At 39.3% G+C, this 19777-nt stretch overlaps 1 non-coding gene across 1 annotated transcript; it reads left to right on the top strand.

Moving 5' to 3' along the window:
- Positions 1-17430: 17430 nt before the first annotated feature.
- On the top strand, positions 17431-17532 carry LOC119800552. The gene has a single exon (XR_005283046.1). It is a non-coding gene; the product is annotated as a U6 spliceosomal RNA (small nuclear RNA).
- Positions 17533-19777: the final 2245 nt, after the last annotated feature.

The following is a 19777-nucleotide window of genomic DNA, read 5'->3' as shown; positions in this document are numbered from 1 at the left end:
CTCAACAGTTTGGAGGGTGATTCCTCCAGGTAGGTTAGTAGGTCTCTGCTGCCTCTTCAGGGCACCTAGTTTGAGCCTCTCATAGGCAGCTCTATTTGTCTGAGAGTCTTTCTCAGTCGCCTTTGTCATTACAGCTAATTGTTCTGGGGAAAAAGGGTCTAATGAATCCAGTCAGTTTCAGGGACTTCCTGAAGCTAATGACTTGGTTATTCCCAAAGTTTTGAGAAGCTTCCCTGCAGGAGAGAATGTTACAACCTCCTTCTAGAACATCCTGTGTCTTCTCTCTAAGAAATAATGTCTCATCCTGAGAAAATGACAAATATGACCATGCAACCGGAGAGAATGAAGACAGTGGAATGAATGTGGGGATATGATAGAAACATTTTGTGGAATTTCTGAGTGCTAAATAGAAATACTTCAATCACTTAAATGATATAACTTCATTATGTTTTACTGGGCACATTCTCTCAGAACACTGTTTCTGTAATAGTTTTGAAGAGCTGTACATGGGCCTGAAGCTAATATCCTAGTTTCATGCAATTAAAACCAAAATTGTTTTGACTCTGTTAGTGATTGATACCTAGTGAGGAAGATAGAGACAGGGAGCACACAATGTTCAAAGTGCTTTTCTGAGCCAGACTTAATGAAGGGTCAAATCTTTCGTCTTACAAGTTTTCTGAATTTGAGTCTCTATGAGTATATCTTAGAGAATCTGCAGGCTCAATTAATATTCCTAGTCATATTAATGTACAGTTAAATTTTAGTTCCACTGTAAGATTTTGCACAGTTGCAAATTGAGATTGCTCAACTAACAGGTAACCTAATATTGCAATCAGATTAGAATTCATGAAATTCCAGCTAACATTCATATAGTCTTTTTAGAAACCAGATATAGTACTGTGTTATTTCAAATTTGTTATCCTTTTAGTTCCCATAATACTATTATAGAAGTAGCTGTCTGTTTTTTTATTATGTGGGTGGTGAGTAATCAACACAAAGAGGTTTATGACTATGTAATTTTCAGGGAATTAAATGACATATTTGAGGTTTAACTTTTTTTTTTATTCTAGCTACCTCTTTTATACTTCACAGTTGTTTATCTCTGCTGCCCAGGGAGAACTTTGTACAGTTTCCTTATTGAACAGCTGGGTAGCTGAAAGGAATAAAAATTCATTTTTCCAATAACATAAGGCAGGAAAAGTCCACTACTGCTAACACTGAGCAATTCACTCAAATCCTTTCTTTGGAATTCTTTCTGCTTAAGTAGCATAGTTATGTGAAGGTTTAGAGGCTGTGTGCTAATAAATACATTTAGAAAAATTAACACCACGTTAGAGATCTGAAACGGACATTACATCTAGTTTATGAAAAACTTGGACAGCATAAAGGTCATGGTGAATTAGGTACGTGAGCAGTGAAGTCACCATCCTCCATTCAGGCTTTTCAGGGAAACATTAATAGGCATCATGGATAGGGACAAGAACTCTGGGGTTGAGTTCCTAGGTATAAATCCTGGGCTGGAGAGATGGCTCAGAGGTTAAGAGCATTTCCTGCTCTTCCAAAGGTCCTGAGTTCAATTCCCAGCAACCACATGGTGGCTCACAACCATCTGTAAGGGGGTCTGGTGCCCTCTTCTGGCCAGCAGGCATACACACTGACAGAATATTGTATAAATAATAAATAAATATTAAAAAAATCCGAAGTCATCGTCATCATTTCTCCTCCTGCTGCTGCTGCTGCTGCTGCTGCTGCTTCTTCTCTTCTTCTTCTCTTCTTCTTCTTCTTCTTCTTCTTCTTCTTCTCTTCTTTCTTCTTCTTCTTCTTCTTCTCTTCTTCTTCTTCTTCTTCTCTCTTCTTCTTCTCTTCTTCTTCTTCTTCTTCTCTCTTCTTCTCTTCTCTCCTCCTCCTCCTCCGCCTCCTCCTCCCTCCTCCTCCTCCTCCCTTCTCCTCCCCTCTTCTTTTCTTCTTCTCCTCTTCTTCCTCCTCCTTCTTCTCTTCCTCCTCCTTCTCCTCTTCTTCTTTTTCTTCCTCCTCCTCCTCCTCCTCCTCCTTCTATTCTTCGTCTTTCCTTCTCTCTCTTCCTTTTTTCCCTCTTCTTCTGTGCTGGTAGTTGAACTCATGGCCTCAGATATGCCAGGCAAACACTCTAGTACTAAGCTATATGAAAAATATACCCAGCTCTGAAACTGATTTTTGTGACTAAGTGATGTGTGACATTCACTGAGCTTATTATATTTCCAGAGACTTATTTCCCATCTATAAAATGCAATAATAGTAGGGTCTTCCTTGTTGGATTGTTGTAACTATTAAATAAGATGATTTATAATGAACTTCAAGAACAACACCTAGTACATACATATTAGCATGCTTAAAATATGTCAGTTTGGGGGCTGGAGAGATGGCTCAGAGGTTAAGAGCACTGCCTGCTCTTCCAAAGGTCCTGAGTTCAATTCCCAGCAACCACATGGTGGCTCACAACCATCTGTAATGGGGTCTGGTGCCCTCTTCTGGCCTGTAGGTATACACACAGACAGAATATTGTATACATAATAAATAAATAAATAATTTTTTAAAAAATATGTCAGTTTAGTAAAATCATGTTCAATGATGCACATTGCAGTTCTTAAAACTGTTGAATATAAGAAAAGGAGCTCCTTGTTTCTCTGCTGTCAAGGTCCCTTGTCTTGATATTCTACCTTATTTTTATTCACCACCTGTTGAAAGACTGGCCAAGTTTCAGTCATTTCCATAGGTAGAGATTTGAAGAGACTGGAGAGGCCCTGTCCTATGCTTAAGGGCTGTTGGTAATATGGAAAGGAGGGGCTAGGTTAGAGGCAGGAAAAGGAGGAGGGGTTCAAGATCCCACTCAGTAGTAGTTTTTAAAATTGATTTTATTGAGCTATACATCTTTCTCTGTTCCCCTCCCCTTCAACCCTCTCCCATGGTCCCCATGTTCTCAATTTACTCAGAAGATCTTGTCTAGTATTTTATTGAGTATTTTTTGCAACAATGTTTATGAGTGAGATTGGTCTGTAATTCTCTTTTGAGTAATGACTTTATCTGGTTTGGATATCAGGACAATTATAGTCTCATAGAAGGAGTTTGGCAATGTTCCTTCTGTTTCTATTGCGTGAAACAATTTGAGGAGTATTGGTATTAGCTCTTCTTTGAAAATCTTGTAGAATTCTGAACTGAAACCATCTGGTCCTGGGCTTTATTTGGTTGGGAGACTTTAGATAATAGTTTCTATTTTTTTTTTAGCAGTTTTAGGTCTATTTAATTTGCTTATCTGGTCTTGATTTGATTTTGGTAAGTGATATTTATCCAGAAAGTTGTCCATTTCCTTTAAGTTTTCCAATTTTGTGGAGTACAGATTTTCAAAATATGACCTAATGAGTCTCTGGATTTCCTCCATGTATGTGGTTATGTCTCCCTTTCATTTCTGATTTTCTTAATTTGGATATTTTCTCTCTGCCTTTTGGTTAGTTTGATAAGGGTTTTCTATTTTGTTAATTTTCTCAAAGAACCAATTCTTTGTCTCATTGATTCTTTGTATTGTTTTCTTTGTTTCTATTTTGTTGATTTCAGCTCTCAATTCGATTATTTCCTGCTGTCTACTTCTCCTGGGTTAATTTGCTTCCTTTTGTTCTTAAGTTTTCAAATGTTCTGTTAATTCACTAATGTGGGATTTTTCCAGCTTCTTTATTTAGTGCTATGAACTTTCCTCTTAACACTGCTTTCATTGTGTCTTACAAATTTGGGTATGTTGTGTGGTCATTTTCATTGAATTTTAGAAAATCTTTAATTTCTCCCCTTATTGCTTTCTTGACCCATTGATGCTTCAGGTGAGCATTGTTTAATTTTTTTTGTTTGTGAGCTTTTTGGAATTAGTGTTGTTGTTGTATTCTAATTTTAAGCCATGTTGATCCGATAAGATATATGGGGTTATTCCATTTTTTTTTATATCTGTTGAGGTTTGTTTTGTCACCTAGTATCTGGTCAATATTTGAGACGGTTCCATGAGGTGCTGAGAAGAAGGTATATTATTATATGTTTAGATGGAATGTTTTATAGATGTCTGTTAAGTTCATTTGAGTCATAACATCTGTTATTTTTCTGTTAATTATTTTTTTTGTGACAGACCCGTCCAGTGGTGAGAGTGGAGTGTTGAAGTCTTCCACTATGAGTGTGTGGGTTTATTGTGTGATTTAAGCTTTAGAAGTGTTTCTTTTACATATGAGGGTGCCCCTGTATTCGGGGCATAGATGTTCAGTATTGAGATTTTCTCTGGACTGATTTTTCTATGACTAATATGAAATGTTCTTCTTCGTTTTTGATTGATTTTAGTTTAAAGTCTTTTTTTTTTTTTTAGATTTTGGGATAGCTATTCCAGCTTGTTTCTTAGGTCCATTTGATTGGAAAAAAATTTCCCAACCCTTTACTGAGGCAATGTCTGTCTTTGAGGTCGAGGTGTGTTTCTTGTATGCAGCAGAAGGATGGATTCTGTTTTTATATCCAGTCTGTTAGCCTGTGTCTTTTTATAGGTGAGTTGAGTCCATTTATTCAGGGATATTAATGATCAGTGACTGCTATCTGCTGTTAATTTAGTTGTCATGTTGGTGATGTTATTTTGTGTATTTTTTTCCCTTCTTTGGGATTTGCTTCTCTAATATCCTCAATTGTCTGTGTTTTTGTTGATGTAGCCTACTTCCTTGGGTTGGAGTTTTCCTTCTAGTACTTTGTGTAGTGCTGGGTTTGTGGCTAGGTATTGTTTAAATCTGGTTTTGTCATGGAATATCTTGTTTTGTCCTTCTATGGTGATTGAAAGTTTTGCTGGTTATAGTAGTCTGGGCTGGCATCAGTGGTCTCTTAATGTTTGCATAACACTTGACCAGGAACTTCTGGCTTTCATTGTTAGCATTGGGAAGGCAGGGTTACCTGGCCTTTTTCCTTTGCAGCTCTTAATATTCTTTTTTGTTCTGTATATTAATGTTTCGATTATTAGGTGGTGAGTCTATTTTTTGATCCAGTCTATTTGGTGTTCTGTAAGCTTCTTGTATCTTCATAGGCATATCTCTCCCTATGTTAGGAAAGTTTTTCTTTATGATTTTGTTAAATATATTTTCTGTGCTTTTGAGTTGAACTTCTCCTTCTATACCTATTATTCTTAGGTTTTGTCTTTCATTAGTGTCCCATATTTCCTGGATATTTTGTGTTAAACTTTTGTTAGTTTCAATGTTTTCTTTGACCAATGAGTCTGTTTCCTCTATTGTATCTTCAGCACTTGAGTTTCTCTCTTCCATCTCTTGTGTTCTGCTGTTCATGCTCGCATTTGTGGTTCCTGATTTTTTTCTCGTTATTTCTGTTTCTTTAATTCCCTTGGCTTTTGTTTTCTTTATTGTCTCTATTTCAGTTTTCAAGTCTTAAATAGTTTCTTTTATATATTTGATTGCTTTCTCTTGGTTTTTTAAAGGATTTGTTGATGTCTTCCAATTTTTGATTGTCTTTTCTTCCATTTCTTTGAGGTAATTTCTCAGTTCCTCTTTAAGGGCCTCAAATATTCTCCTAAAGTTATTTTTAGGACATATTCTTCTGTCTCATCTATATTTGGTTGTTTAAGTTTTGCAGTTGTAGGGTCACTGGTTTTTACTAGTGCCATGTTGATTTTTGTGGTTTTGCGTGTGTTCTTACCTTGTCTACCTACCTTTTATTCTGATTGGTGTAGCTGGAGCTGTCTGTGACTCTGGTGATAAATCTTTCAGGTGCGAGTGGATCCAACGCTCAGATAGTTGCTCCTCGTGGTGCAATCAGTGCCACAGTTCCAGTCACCCCTGTTGGTCACTCTGTGTTCCTGGAGTCACTCGCCACTCCTGGGGTTTTCTCTGCAATACCAGGGGTTTTTGGTCCTGCACCCACAGAGATTGCTTGCTTGGGGCTCTTTCTGCTTAGGTTGCTGCCTTGGGACTGCTATGGCAGAGGTCCTGGCTCAGGCCTATTCCCTCTGCGATTCTGGATTTGCCCACTGAACCTGCAGATGTCTCTGGTTCTGGTCTACTCCCTTGGAGGTCCCAGACTCACGCCTGGACCCGCAGAGGTCTCTGGTTCCAGCCTACTCCCTCAGTTGCTACTTCCTTGTACCTGTTCATGTGGAGTTCACTGTCTCAGTCCTGCTCCAGCCTAGCTCGCTGGCTCAATTCTGTTTTCGTAAATGTCCCTGCTCTGCGTCTGCTCCTGTGGAGATCCCTGGCTTGGGCTTGGTCCTACAAAGGTTTCTCGCTCTGGTCTACTCCCTTGGAGGTTCCAGTCTCAGGTACACCCAGACTTGCAGAGGTCCCCACTGAGGCCTACTCCCTCAGAGGTCCCAGAGTCATTCCCGGACCGCAGAGGTCTCTGATTCCGTCAGTAGTAATTTTAATGGCTCACCGTGGACAGGCCCATCCTGCTTACCCTCTTCACCTCCCTGTCTCCATTGCTGTCACTTCTGTATGTTCTTTCTGCATCAGGACACCCAGATGCTGAGGACATTGCTGTATCTTCTGCTTTCTAATTGCATCTGCCTAAGATTTCAGCTCACTGTATCTCAGTCCTACCTTAGCCACCTCCTCCCATGTGTGGGCTGCTTTTCCCTTGAAAGGGCTGTGGGCCGAGAGGAGAATCCTTCAACTTTTCAAGGCCAAGGTGTAAATGAACTAATTGAACTAAAGTAGCAAAGTAGGCAGTTTCTTGGAACGGCAGTTTGTGCTTAAGTAGTCGATTTCTCCCTTGAAACTACAAGCTTGAGGTCAACTGGGTGATGTTTGGTTGCATATCAAACCCCTCATATAGAGCCTTTCAGACCATGTAGCTTGAGGTCACTGGAACCTCAAGAAAGCTTGCTCTCTCTCCATCTGCAACCCTGAAGGAGGAACGCAGAGGGATGATGGTGCAGGTGCTCATACATTTTAAAAACAATTATTTTCAGTTGTCATGAATTCTTAAAAAAATATGAAAATTTTTTTAACTCTTTGTGAGTGTATTTAGCTTTGTGCTCTTGGATTTTCCTTAGATCAGAAGGCATTTTACAAAAAAAAAAAAAAAAACAATGATAGTAAACTATCTTAAAATTTAAAGTTATATCTTAAAATTGATATTATTCGATCTTTTTTTCTGTGGTAGTGAAAGAAAAAATTGCACTTTGTTCTTCCACATTCTTGAAAATTTACGAGAAGAATCAGCATGGGATTAAATAAAAGAAGATCTCTAACTGCTCCGAATTCCTGTTATATGTGCTCTATGAAAAGGTTTTTGAGGGACTTTTATTTGCTGATTCTTTATCAATTTTATCTCTCTCTGTGTAATGTGGCACATCGTTGCTGATACTACTGTTTATCTCTGCACCACCGCTGAAGGCAGCATCGTATTTTCCTTTGCTAGGTTTTCTCCTTCCCCTTTAAATCGAATACGAGGAGCATCAAACTTTAAATATTTATGTGGAGTGGAGAGCATTTTAAGAGGTGCTCTCCTGCTCTTTGCAACCACTTCTAACAGGAAGTATTATAACAGAAGAATATGAGGAAGTTCGGAGAATATTTGTCTTTTCTTGATGTTTTCATGCTGTTTTCTAGTTGATTTATCTCATTATTTAATGCCAAAATGTGAGACCTGATAAAATAATAATGCAAAATGCTGTATGCTTCCTTGGCTTTTATTGTATCAATTTGTATTGAAAATACATAAAATATTTAAAAAATAATAATGCAAAAATTAATTAGGTCTGATGAACACTGGGGTGTTTGTCTTGGCAGGCCTTGAATAACTGTGTTTTTGTTCTCAGGAGTGCATAACATTGATTTAGAAGAAATGAAGACATGGTTGGAGAAAGACTAAAATATCATCTGTTGCCACTGGCCCCCAAGTGCTTTAATTTTCTCCAAGAGCCCCACAGAGTCTTTATGCGTTGTCAAAAGGCGTGGATTAATCAACTAGCATTCATTGCAGGCAATTTACCAAGTGCTCTTTACCTGCATAGCCAATCTAATCTCCTGCCTAACTCTGAAGTTGGAGCTGAATCCCACCTTGAAGTGATCAGTTATCGACTCTCTCTGCATTTAAGAACAGAGCCTGGCCATATTATAATTCTGACATGTGCCCTCCTACTGGTTAAGTGCTTCATGAATGCTACCTATGCATCCCACACTAATCCTTTTAAATAATATTGCTTATTAGAGATGGTCGAACAACATGTATGGAGGTCCAGAATCTTGTCCAGGACTGAGTAGGTAAAATTGCTCACCACCAAGCCTAATGACCTAAGTTCAATCCCTGGGATCCACATTGGTGAAGGGAGAGACCTGACCCCTTTAAGTCATCCTCTGACCCCCACATGAATTACAGGTAGCACATGTTCCCCCCCATACCCCTAAAAACAAATTATTTACTTTTTAGTTGTGAAAAGCAAACAAAATATTGTTCAGTGTCTTAGTTAGGATTTCCATTGCTGTGAGGAGAAACAATATTTACAGCAACACTTTTAAAGGAAACATTTAATTCGGGTGACTCACTTATGTTCAGAGTCCTTTTAGTCATGACTGAACATGGCGGCATGCTGATAGACATGGTGCTGGAGCTGAGAGTTCTATATCTTAATAGGCAAGGAATAGGGAGTGGTCTGAGATACTGGGTGGTATTTTGAACATAAATGAGACCTCAAAGCTTGCCGCCACAGTGACATACTTCCTCCCAAGGTCACACCCACTCCAACTATTATACCATACTTCCTAATAGTGCCACTCCCTTTGGGGGCCATTTTCTTTCAAACTACCCCATTCAGTACTGTACAGCTTGTCTTCTAGGACTGGAATTGAAGAACATTGATTCCAAGGTCTGCATTAATACTCCATGCTGCTTTAGTGTTCTTGGCACTGGCTCCCTAAAAAAAAGTTCAACATATAGTTCCCATGCTTAATACTTCCAACCGACTATTATGTACCACCACTTCCCAGCACGGAATCAAGAGTTATTAATGATATATAAGATGTCACCTATACTTTCATATAGTTTGAGAAGAAACAAGATATAAGACCATTATGTTGCTTCCTAAAAGTGCAAAACAAGGAGTGCATTCAAAATCTACAACAGAGCCAGCCCTTGTGGCTCAATCTATAATTCCATCTCCTCAAATGAATGAGGCAGAAACATCACAAGTTCAAAACCAGCCTTGTCAGTTTAGTAAGACCTTGTCTCAAAATGAAGTGTGTGTGTGTGTGTGTGTGTGTGTGTGTGTGTGTGTTATAGCTCATTGGTAGAGTACTTGCCTAGCTTGTGTGCATGAGGCTCCAGGTTTCAATTCTCAGTACAATAAAAAGAAAAAAATGTATTCAGGGAAGTATAGTAATGGGTACATTACTTCAACTAAAGTAGAAGAAAGGCTTAGGCTGTGAGAGAGAATGTCAATCAGTAATTGCCACTATTTATCCTGCTTCTGCAGGATATAAGCAAAGGACAATGGAATCAAAAATGAAGAATGCCAGGCAAAATTATTGTCTTTGTCTCTGTAAGAACCCAGCTGGGCAGACCAAATCTACAAGTCCCTTTACTCCATGTGTCCCGCAGCACAGACAAGTCCGGCTCTGATGTGGGCACTTTGTATCTCTTTAATGCCTTCTAACTGCATTGCTATGTCTAACATCTAGAATTAGGAGATTTTCTATAAGCAAACCATGCTTCTGTTTCTAGCAGATGTACTCTACATTGTAATAGGAGTTAGATCACTCTCATATATGAAAACGCATAACCCAGATAAAATGTTTGAAATAAATGACAGGAAAACATCCTGTGAACACCATGATTATTCCTGCTAATAACTAGAGGGAAATTCAGGCCATGATCTGGAAAGAATTCAGGCTTCCCCTGGCCAATTCCTAGGACTGACCTGCAAAGCTGTGAATCTGAGGAGACAAAGGTAACAAGTGCTCAAAAATATAGAATTTGAGACAGAACCCTACAAGTTTGCAGAATCTCCTGGGTTGAGTGTTGCTCGCGGCATGTATGTGATAAGACTACCCATAGATGACTCAGGGACCACCTGAAAAGATTAAAAGAGAGCACCTCGAACTTACGTTGTGCTAGAAATACTGCCCATATCTACTAACCCAATTGGAAGATGCCATAATTTATGGGATTATAAGCAGATTACTCAAAAGGATTTACATTTGTGGTGGGAAGAATTAGCAATTAGGTTTCCACTAAACAAGGTCTGACTGACCAGAAAATATCAAAAGCCCAACCTGAGAGAAGCAGACGGCATCCCAGGGAAAAGCTCAAGAGTGTTTGATGTTTATGAGGCGCAAATATCCAGCATTCAACTAAGTAAAATCTATAACACCTGGTGTCCAATCAAGGAATGAAAAGTGTGAAAGACTGAGGAAAATATGACCATTAAGGAAGAAAAAAAAAATCAATGAATGCTAAGCAATGCAGAATTTACACAAATGTTAGAACAGACAAGGCCATTGGTAAGTTTCATTGTGGGATTTTACACATTCAAAAGGTAAAATAGGGACAAGGAATATACTAAACTGAATTTCAGGAGATGAAAACAATAGAGATTAGAAATATACTGGATTGTATTAATGGAAAATTAGACATTACGAAAGACTGGTGAGGCCATAATATTGGAAATTATAGTAAAGAAAATCTAAAAAGAAAATAAATCTTAAAAATTGAAATTATCATCAGAAATCAGTAGAATATTATCATGTCCTAATAAATATCTGTAGTTCTCCAAAGTAAAAAAAGGAATGGTATTGGGTAGTGGTGGTGCACATCTTTAAACACAGCATTCAGGAGGCAGAACCAGGTGGATCTCTGTGAGTTCAAGGCCAACCTGTTCTACAGAGTGAATTCCAGGACAGCTGGGACTGTTACACAGAGAAACCATGTCGTGGGAAACACACCTCCCTCAAAAAGGAACTGGCTAGAAGAAACTTAGGCTAATTTCTTTCCCAAATCTAATATAAATTATAAACCCACAAATCCAACAAATTCAATAAATACCATGAGAAATAGCACGAGAAACAGAAAATTATACCAAGATACATCATAATGAAATTGCTCAAAACAGATAGGATTATTATTATTTTTAAATCTCTTAACATCACCTAGCCTGGTGGAGAGAAAGGAGTAGCATGGCGTATAGGAGAGCAAGGGATAAAAATAACAGCAGTGTTTATTTACAAAAGAATGCAAATAAGGAGACCATGGAAACATATGTTTATGATTCTGGAAAGAAAAAATATCTAGTGAAATAGCTCATAGGAGAGAAATGAAAATGAAGTCCTTCTCGGACATATAAATACTGACAAGAAACAGGCACTTCTACTGCAAGAAATCTTATAGGAGGCCCTGTGTAGAAGAGAAATGACAGAAAACACATCAACATTAGAAAGAACAATGGAAATACTTCTATGGAAGAGCTTTCACCTGCATCATCCAATGCAGTTCTCACATCAGTTCTGTGAAATAACTCACCTTGAAGGAAAATGAATGAACCAAAAGCTACAAATCTAGCTACGAAAGCACTTCTTTGTGAATGAGGAAACAGGAATCGCAATAGGGGAAAATCAAGACAAATGCAGAAAATGTTTTAAGCTAAAATTTGACCATGAAAGGATGGGTGAAATATTTTGAAGATTTGACTATAGCAGTCAACCTGCTGTAATATTAGATCTCAATTTCCAGCTTGATACAATCTAGATCACCTTGAAGATAGGCCTGTGAGCATGCCTTCAAGGAATTGTGTTGATTGGAGTTATTGAGATGGGAGGGCTCATTCACTCTTAGTGGCCTCACTTCTTGGCCTGATCCTGAACTGTAAATAAAGGAGAAAATGAGCTAGAAACAATTCTTATGTCTTGACTATGTACACAATGTGATCAGGTGACTCAAGTTTCTTTTACTCTTACTTCCCTGATGTGATGAATGGTAATCTCAAATTGTAACCCAAAATAAGCCTTTTTTGTTTTGCCAGGGTGGAGCTGTTCCTGGATCATGTAGTTAGTTCCTGAGTCACTGGAACTGTTTAGTGGGAAGAATTTGAAACTTTAGGGGAAAAAAACCCTCTTGAATGCTGAAAGCAAACATTTTAATGGAACATTCTGGTAACAGCCGAGAAAAGAAGCAACCTGGAGGACTTGGCTTATGGATTTCAGAGGGAATCAAGGATTATCTAATTGCTATATGGGCAATTCATGGTGTCATTCTGCCCATATCCTGATATTTCAATGAAGTTGGGTTTAATGGAATAGACAATTTCTCCGTTCTCTCTCTCTCTCTCTCTCTCTCTCTCTCTCTCTCTCTCTCTCTCTCTCTCTCTCTCTCTCTCTCTCTCTCTCTCTCTCATCTATCTATCTATCTATCTATCTATCTATCTATCATCTATCATCTATCATCTATATCATCATCTATCTATCATCTATCCATCCTTTCCATCTATCTATCTTAAGACAGGAGAGAGAATTTGGGTTAATGCAGAGATAGGCATATTAGTCATTAAAGAAATCACAATAATGAAGAGGAATTGCCTGTACAACACTGGATCAATAGGAAAGGTATCCTGAGGACAAACTCCACTCATTGGCAGCTACATCTTGTGGAAATAGAGTTAATTTCAAGGAAGAAAGCCTAAACTGAAGGCTTCTGTGTTCTTTGAAGAACATCTCATAGGGAAGTATTTCCCCAGTGTCAGCACACAGAAGCTGATGGAGCTCTGGTCCAGGAGGGCCAGGCTACCTCTTAAGCTTGCAGCAGAATTTGTCAGTACACTCACATGGTACTGGTTTTGTAGGCACACAAGATGCAAGATTGAGGGGATAATGGAATCATGTTCTATGGTTTCAGAGTATATGTAAGATCAGACAATGTGTGGCAAGGTCATCGTTCTGAGCAGAAGACTCTGAGAGGCCATTGTGCAAAGTTGTGAGGGTGAATCCTACATCACAATAAAGACTCGAGGATATTGAAGATGCTAAGTCAATGGGATATTGAGATGTCCCCCATAATCTTGGGCATTTGAACACTTCATCCCTAGTTGGTGGTGTTATTTGGGGGAGGTTTAGGAAAAGTGGCCTTGTCAGAAAACATATGTCACTGGAGGTGGTCTTTGAGAGTTTACAAACTCATGTCATTTCAAGTTCACCCGGCGTTGTGCTTGTGGATCAAGATGTGAACTGTCAACATCCTGCTCCTGACTCCATGTCTTCACTCTGTCATCACGGACTCTAATCCTCTAGAACTGAGGCTCCAAACACCCTTCCTTTTGTGCATTGACTTGAACATGGTGTTTTATCAGAGCAAAAGAAAAGTAATTAATACAGATGCCCATAAACAAAGCTGCAAGCATGGAGTGAAGCTGGCCTAAGAGAAAAACAATATATGGTACAGGTGGCTGAAGAGATCTGGAAGGATGGATCTATCTGAGATCTTTGTAGCCCAGCCAGTTTCATCATGAGCCTCAAATACTCTGTTATAAACTATTATCTTGAAGGTCTCACAGTCTCCTCTGTTTGTCTTCCTGAAGTTTTTTTGATTTTTATCCTGGATGATTCCTGACTTTTTGGCATAAAAGCAGCACCTTTTCTATAAGAACAAGCAGATGCCTCCCTTTTTAGCAGCTCATAGGTCTAACCCTCTTCTGTTTTGGAGGCAAAGACAGTGGCAGATAAAGTACAGAAAAAAACATATGGAGAAGAGATTCTGTGTGGGGGACAAGGACAAGGTCACCCCGACTCTCAGGGGGCAATAGGGTAGTAATTAAGCTCTGGATATTGAGCCAAGACAAGTTGTCCTCCAATTTCTTCCAAGCAGCCAGCTCCAGCACCTGCACTTGATCCTGATAAGGGCGGGAAGGGTGGTCTGTTGAAGGCCTGCGGAATACTGGTCAGAAGTGCGGGAAAGCATCCCAGAAGTGTGGGGTATTAGGGGGTTAATGGCCTGATTTTTCTCTTTGGGGGGTGTAGAAGGAGCTGCAGGCAGGCCTGCTTTTTGTCCTGCCTGGCTTCCGGCCGCCTTGCTAGCTTATGCCCTGAAATAACAACACACAAATTGTATTCATTTAAACACTGCTTCAGCCTCTTATTGGCTAATTCTCACATCTTGCTTTAACCCATATTTAGTAATCTGTGTAGCACCACGAGGTGGTGGCTTACCAGGAAAGATCTTAACCTGTGTCTGTCTCGGGTTAGAGAATGATGGTGACTACCTCATTGCCTTCTTCCCAGCATCCTGTTCTGTTTACTACGCCTACCTAATTTTCTGTCCTATTAAAGGGCCAAAGCAGTTTCTTTATTAACCAATGAAAGTAACACATAGATAGAACACCCTCCTCCTTTGGGGGGGGGGCTTGGTGAAAAGTAGCCCTTTAAGGTACTGACAGTTGCAATGGCTCCCAGAGGGGGAATTTCCCTTTTCTCTACATGAGCTCCATGGATCAGGAAGTCTACCCAGTTCTAGCTGTCCCAATCAAAGAGGCTGCCGTCAGGCAACTGTGGGGTGATCCTGAGTAAGGCCATGTCTGGAGGGCTTGACTGTCAGAAAAATTAAAGCCTCTGCTACTAAGTAGGACCTGCAGGGACTCCAAGGCAGGATTTTGTTTAAAAGAGAACTTCCCCATATTTAATGAGGGTACACTCACCCACAGACCAATTGGCCCATCAGCAAAGCCTTCTGAATCCCTCAAATGGGGCACCAATCTTCTGGGTTCTCTGGCAGAAAGGGCAGGGGAAGAACTAGATCTGCCAGACTTTCCCTGGGGCTGAGCGAGATGGTCAATGACCCAGACCACCCCAACCACCAAAGAGAAACACAGACACTGAGTCAGGAGTCTGTCAAAGCAGAATCTCATTTTTCATCATATTTTTCATATTTCATCAGGAAGGAACTTATATAGGGCTGAGATAGGGGATGGGAGTATTGGGATGGGCTAAGGTGTAGTAAGGAATAAGGGCCAATAATATTCTGCCACGTTAGCAGTGGCTGGGCAGAGGTGGGTTTAGGCTGTGCTGTGCTGAGTCACTCATATGCAGAAGTCATGGCCAAAGACAGATCTCCAAACTGGAGCTAGGCTCAGGAAGTTACACTGGGCCTCACATGTGGTCCTACTGTGAAGAAACACCATGACCACAACTCTTATAAATATAAACATGTAATTGAGGTGGCTTACTTACAGTTTCAGAGGTTCAATCAATTATCATCAGGATGAGGAGCATGGCAGCATATAGAAACATGTGGTACTGGAGCTGAGAGTCCTACATCTTGACTCAGAGGCAATAGGAAGTTGCCTGTCACACTGAGTGATTCTTGAGAAAAGAGACCTCAAAGCACCCCTCCACACACACACACACACCACACACCATAACACAATTCATCCAACAAGGCCAGACCTCCTAATAGTGTCACTTCCTTTGGAGACCATTTTCTTTCAAACCACCATGATAGCTTATCAAAAATATGAAATACATAAAGATAAATTTTATAAAACATGTGTAAAACTTATGTAATAAAAGCCACAAACCATTGTTGAGAACAGTGAAAATCTAAATAAATGCAGAGACACCCTAAATCCTATAGATGGAAGTTTCTGTCCTGCCAGCAGCTCTCAAATAAACACACTGAGGCTTATTTGTAAAAGCTTGGCCAATAGCTCAGGCTTATTACTAACTAGACCTTTTATTTTAAATTAACTCATGTTCCTTATTTACACCATGCCACGTGGAGATACCATTATTAGCATGGCATGTTCATCTTCTGTCCCCTCTGCATCTGGGTGGAAACTCCAGACTCTGCCCTTCTTTCTTCCAGCCCTCTCCTAGTCTGGCTTTCCTGCCTAACCTTATCCTGTTTAGCTATTAGCCAGTCATCTTCTTTAGTTAACCAATCAGAGTAATACATATTAACCATGTACAGACGGATTATTTCACAACAAAGCCCTCTCAAGAATGATGAGGGTGGTGGTTTGAATAAAAATGGCCCCCATAGGCTCATAAGGAGTGGCATTATTAGGAGGTATGGCCTTCTTGGAGGAAGTGTGTCACTGGGGGTGGGTTTTGAGATTTTTTAGTTGCTCAAGCCAGACCCAGTGTGACTCTGTTCCTGCTGCCTTTTTTCCTGCTGCCTTAAAATCTAGATCTAGAGCTCTCTGCTACTCTTCAGCACCATGTTTGCCTGCACGTTGCCTTGCTTTCCACCATGATGATAGTGGACGAAACCTCTGAACTATAAGCCAGCCCCAATTAAATGTTTCCATATAAGAGTTACCATAGTCATGGCAATTATTCACAGCAATAAAAACCCTTAGACAATAAAACTCTCCAGGAGTTCAAGATGAAGTATAAAACTCATTATTGATTAGCCAGCTATACTTCATAAATTAAATCTGGCCAAGCTTAGGTTTACAAAGTTTTATAAAAGTACTAGTATGTATGTCTATTTTGACATATTTTGATACTACTATCACTTTTTCAGTATGATGGCAAATGACACAAGGTCCAGTGCCTTCAAAAGCATAAAAACGTTTTCAGGCTTTACCTTTACTGAAATTAAGCTTTTCCCTGACTAATTTTTTTAGACTGTCAAGTTGCTCCAAGGTATTCTGTCAATTTAATATAGTTTCAAACAAGATCGATGCATTTTTTACAGAAATCTACAAACTCATTTCTAAAGCCTCTATAGACATGCAAAGGACTCAACTTATCTAGAATAGGATTAATAGGAAAGAAACAAATTTTCAGATTTGCAGAGCTAACAATTCCAGATTTCAAGACACGATATAAATTTACAGTACTGAGCATATATGCTTATTATTCATGCCAAGAAAACTAATAATATCAATGAAATAGATATACAATATAAATGTTCTTCAGCAGATAGACTGGCAAGTTGCGGTAGTTCCCTGTAGTTAGCCTGCAGGACTGGTTCCAGAATCCTTCAAAGACACTCAACTCTGAAGATGTTTCTGCACTTAGTAACACAGCATGGTGTTTGCACATAACCTATGCATATCCTAGAGCACACTTTAAATCATCTTTAAATTACTTATAATATCTAATACAATATAAATGCTATGTATATAGTTTTAATATTTTATTGTTCAGAGAATAATGACAAGAAAAAGTCTTCCATATCCAGTAAAAACAACCATTTTTAAACATTTTTGATCATCAGTTGGTTGACTCTAATACAACACAAGTGGATAGAAAGAGCCAATAGAACATTTCCATAATAGACTTGTATTCAGCAAAGAATAGAAATGAACTATTCAAACACACCAAACATTTGATGGATTTCACAATGAGTGAAAGAAACTAAGCAATAGTAGAAATAATCCACGTGTTAGGCATCCATGTAGCAAACATATACTACTTGATTCCACTTTTTTTAACTTTGAAAATACAAGCTGTGCTAACTTCAGCAGCTCATACACTAAAATTAGAGCTACAGAGATTAGCACAGCCCCTGCACAAGGCCGGCATGCAAATTAATGAATTGTCCTATAGTTTCATAAAAGAAACTGTACACTGATTTATTCTAACAGAAACCACACCAGTGACTGTGCTCCGCCTATGTGATATTTGCCACTAGTCTAATGTTCTGCTTTTGGGTCTCTACTGATGATGATCATGCCTCCTTCTCATTTCTAGGAATGGTTGAAGCCTGGCTTCCATTCACTTTCTATATTCTCTTTTTCTTTAAGATTTTAATGTTGTCCGGCCCTGGAGGTGTGGATGTGGGAGAGCTGGTCCTGCCCCTCACTGACTGCAGCACTCAGGAAAGTGGATACTGCTCCTCACCTGGGCAGCTTGGTAGAGCTGGCCTTGGTGCTGTGGGTACAGGAGAGCTGTCCCCGATGGTGCTGGAGAACTGGTCTCAGCCCTTGCCAGTTCTCACAGGTAGGAGAACTGCCCCTGCCCCTCACATGGGCAAAGCGGGAGAGCTGGCCCTGATGGTGCAGGTACCAGAGAGTCACGGGCTGACAAACTCGGCTACTACCCATTCCCAGGTCCTGGGCTATAAGTTGACCCACCCCACATCCACTTCATCTATGAACTGCTGTAGCATGTGAAGGGACTGTTTCTGCAGACCCAACGCTGCAGGATCTCTATGACACAGGGCAGCAACAGAATATCCAAAAGGAGTCCCAGTATTGATTAATCGACAGTATAGCAGAAGCCAGAAAACCAATGACTCATTGCAATGCACATTTGTAAGTAAAACTGTTTAGGCAAAATGATACTCTGTGTGACATACCGTGACACATTGCAGCTACCATGGCAAGCTTTTTAAAAAATATATTTTTATTTATTTTTTAAACTTTTGTTTTCTTTGGCAAGGGAGGTTGCAAGGGTGGAAGGCAGATATGGAGAGATGGGTTGAGGAGTGGGATGTAGGTGTATGACTTGAAATTTACAAAGAATCAATAAAAGTTCAAAATAAAGATTATATATTGTTGACAATTACAAGTCAAAAATTTAACATTATAAGCTTCTAGTTTTTAGGGACTTTGAATGCTTGATCATTTGTATAATATAGGGTATGTTCAATATGTACAATCATTATTAAATCAGTTATATATTAAATGTTCAATAAAAACTAAGAACTCTACATGAATTCCTTAAGGGAATGAAAAACCAATAGAAAGCAAGTAGAAACAAGATTGTTTTCAGTGTCTTGAATCTATGCATGGAAATAAATATAATTTTTAAAATTAAAATGATAATATTAAGCAGTGATTATCAAATATGACTTTGTTTAAAATTTATTGAAGACCATTAAAGCCACCTACTATTATCTGAGCTCTAAAGTCTACCAGAAGACCCCAAAGCTTGGAAATTGGGGTCTTTTATGGTATTTAAAATAATTTCCCCCATATGATCAAAGTTAGTATCTGTTCTAATTGTACATACAATTGTAAGGTCATGAGTATTGGAATTGAAAGACTTGTCCTTTTCAAGATGAATTGCCATGGGTAAGGTACTAAAAAGCAGTACTCAACTGGGCTGTCTGAATATTGGAGTTATTGGATGCTAGTGCCTGAATCCAACCTGCTTTAATTCTTAGTGGTCACAGAGCAGCTGAGGTGCAGAGGTATATTTAAGCTATATATCAACTTTTTTAATGTGCAGCCAAAATCTTGAACTTGTGTTCTAAGATGAACTATCTCATCCATAACACAGGGGCAGTACTTCAAGGTGTTTTAGTGTGTGTTGATTTTTGTTAGTGCTTTAATGATGCCTGTGTGTGTGTGTGTGTGTGTGTGTCTGTGTGTGTCTATATGTGTATGTGTCTATGTGTGTCTCTGTGTGTGTTTGAGTCTCTGTGTGCGTGTGTAAGCACTCGTACGGCTCCTTTTGTTAAGGTGAACATTTCATAAAGGCTGTAATCGTTGTTTTAATGTTTTCTGAAACTCTTCAATTCTGGAAATCTGGATCTATAAAAGAGATAATTTCTTGACAACCCTCAGGTAGCTCCTTAAATTAAGATATATGCTACCCTGCTCCCATATCCACCCTTCCTATATCCCAAGCACCCCATTCCTCCGAGCTCCCCCCATTCTCCCCTTCACACTTTTCTCTCCCCATCTTCCCTTGCCCAGTCTCGCCCAACCCTCAAGTTCCCAATTTTGCCTGGCGATCGTGTCTACTTCCAATATCCAGGAGGATTACTATATCTTTTTTTTGGGAGTTCACCTTCTTATTATCTTCTCAAGGATCCCAAATTTATAGGCTCGATGTCCTTTAATTATGGC

Source organism: Arvicola amphibius, chromosome 13 (genome assembly GCF_903992535.2).
Source record: "Arvicola amphibius chromosome 13, mArvAmp1.2, whole genome shotgun sequence".
NCBI classification, from domain to species: domain Eukaryota; kingdom Metazoa; phylum Chordata; class Mammalia; order Rodentia; family Cricetidae; genus Arvicola; species Arvicola amphibius.
Note: the sequence above shows the minus strand (reverse complement) of the source record. Positions and strands in the feature narration are given on the sequence as shown.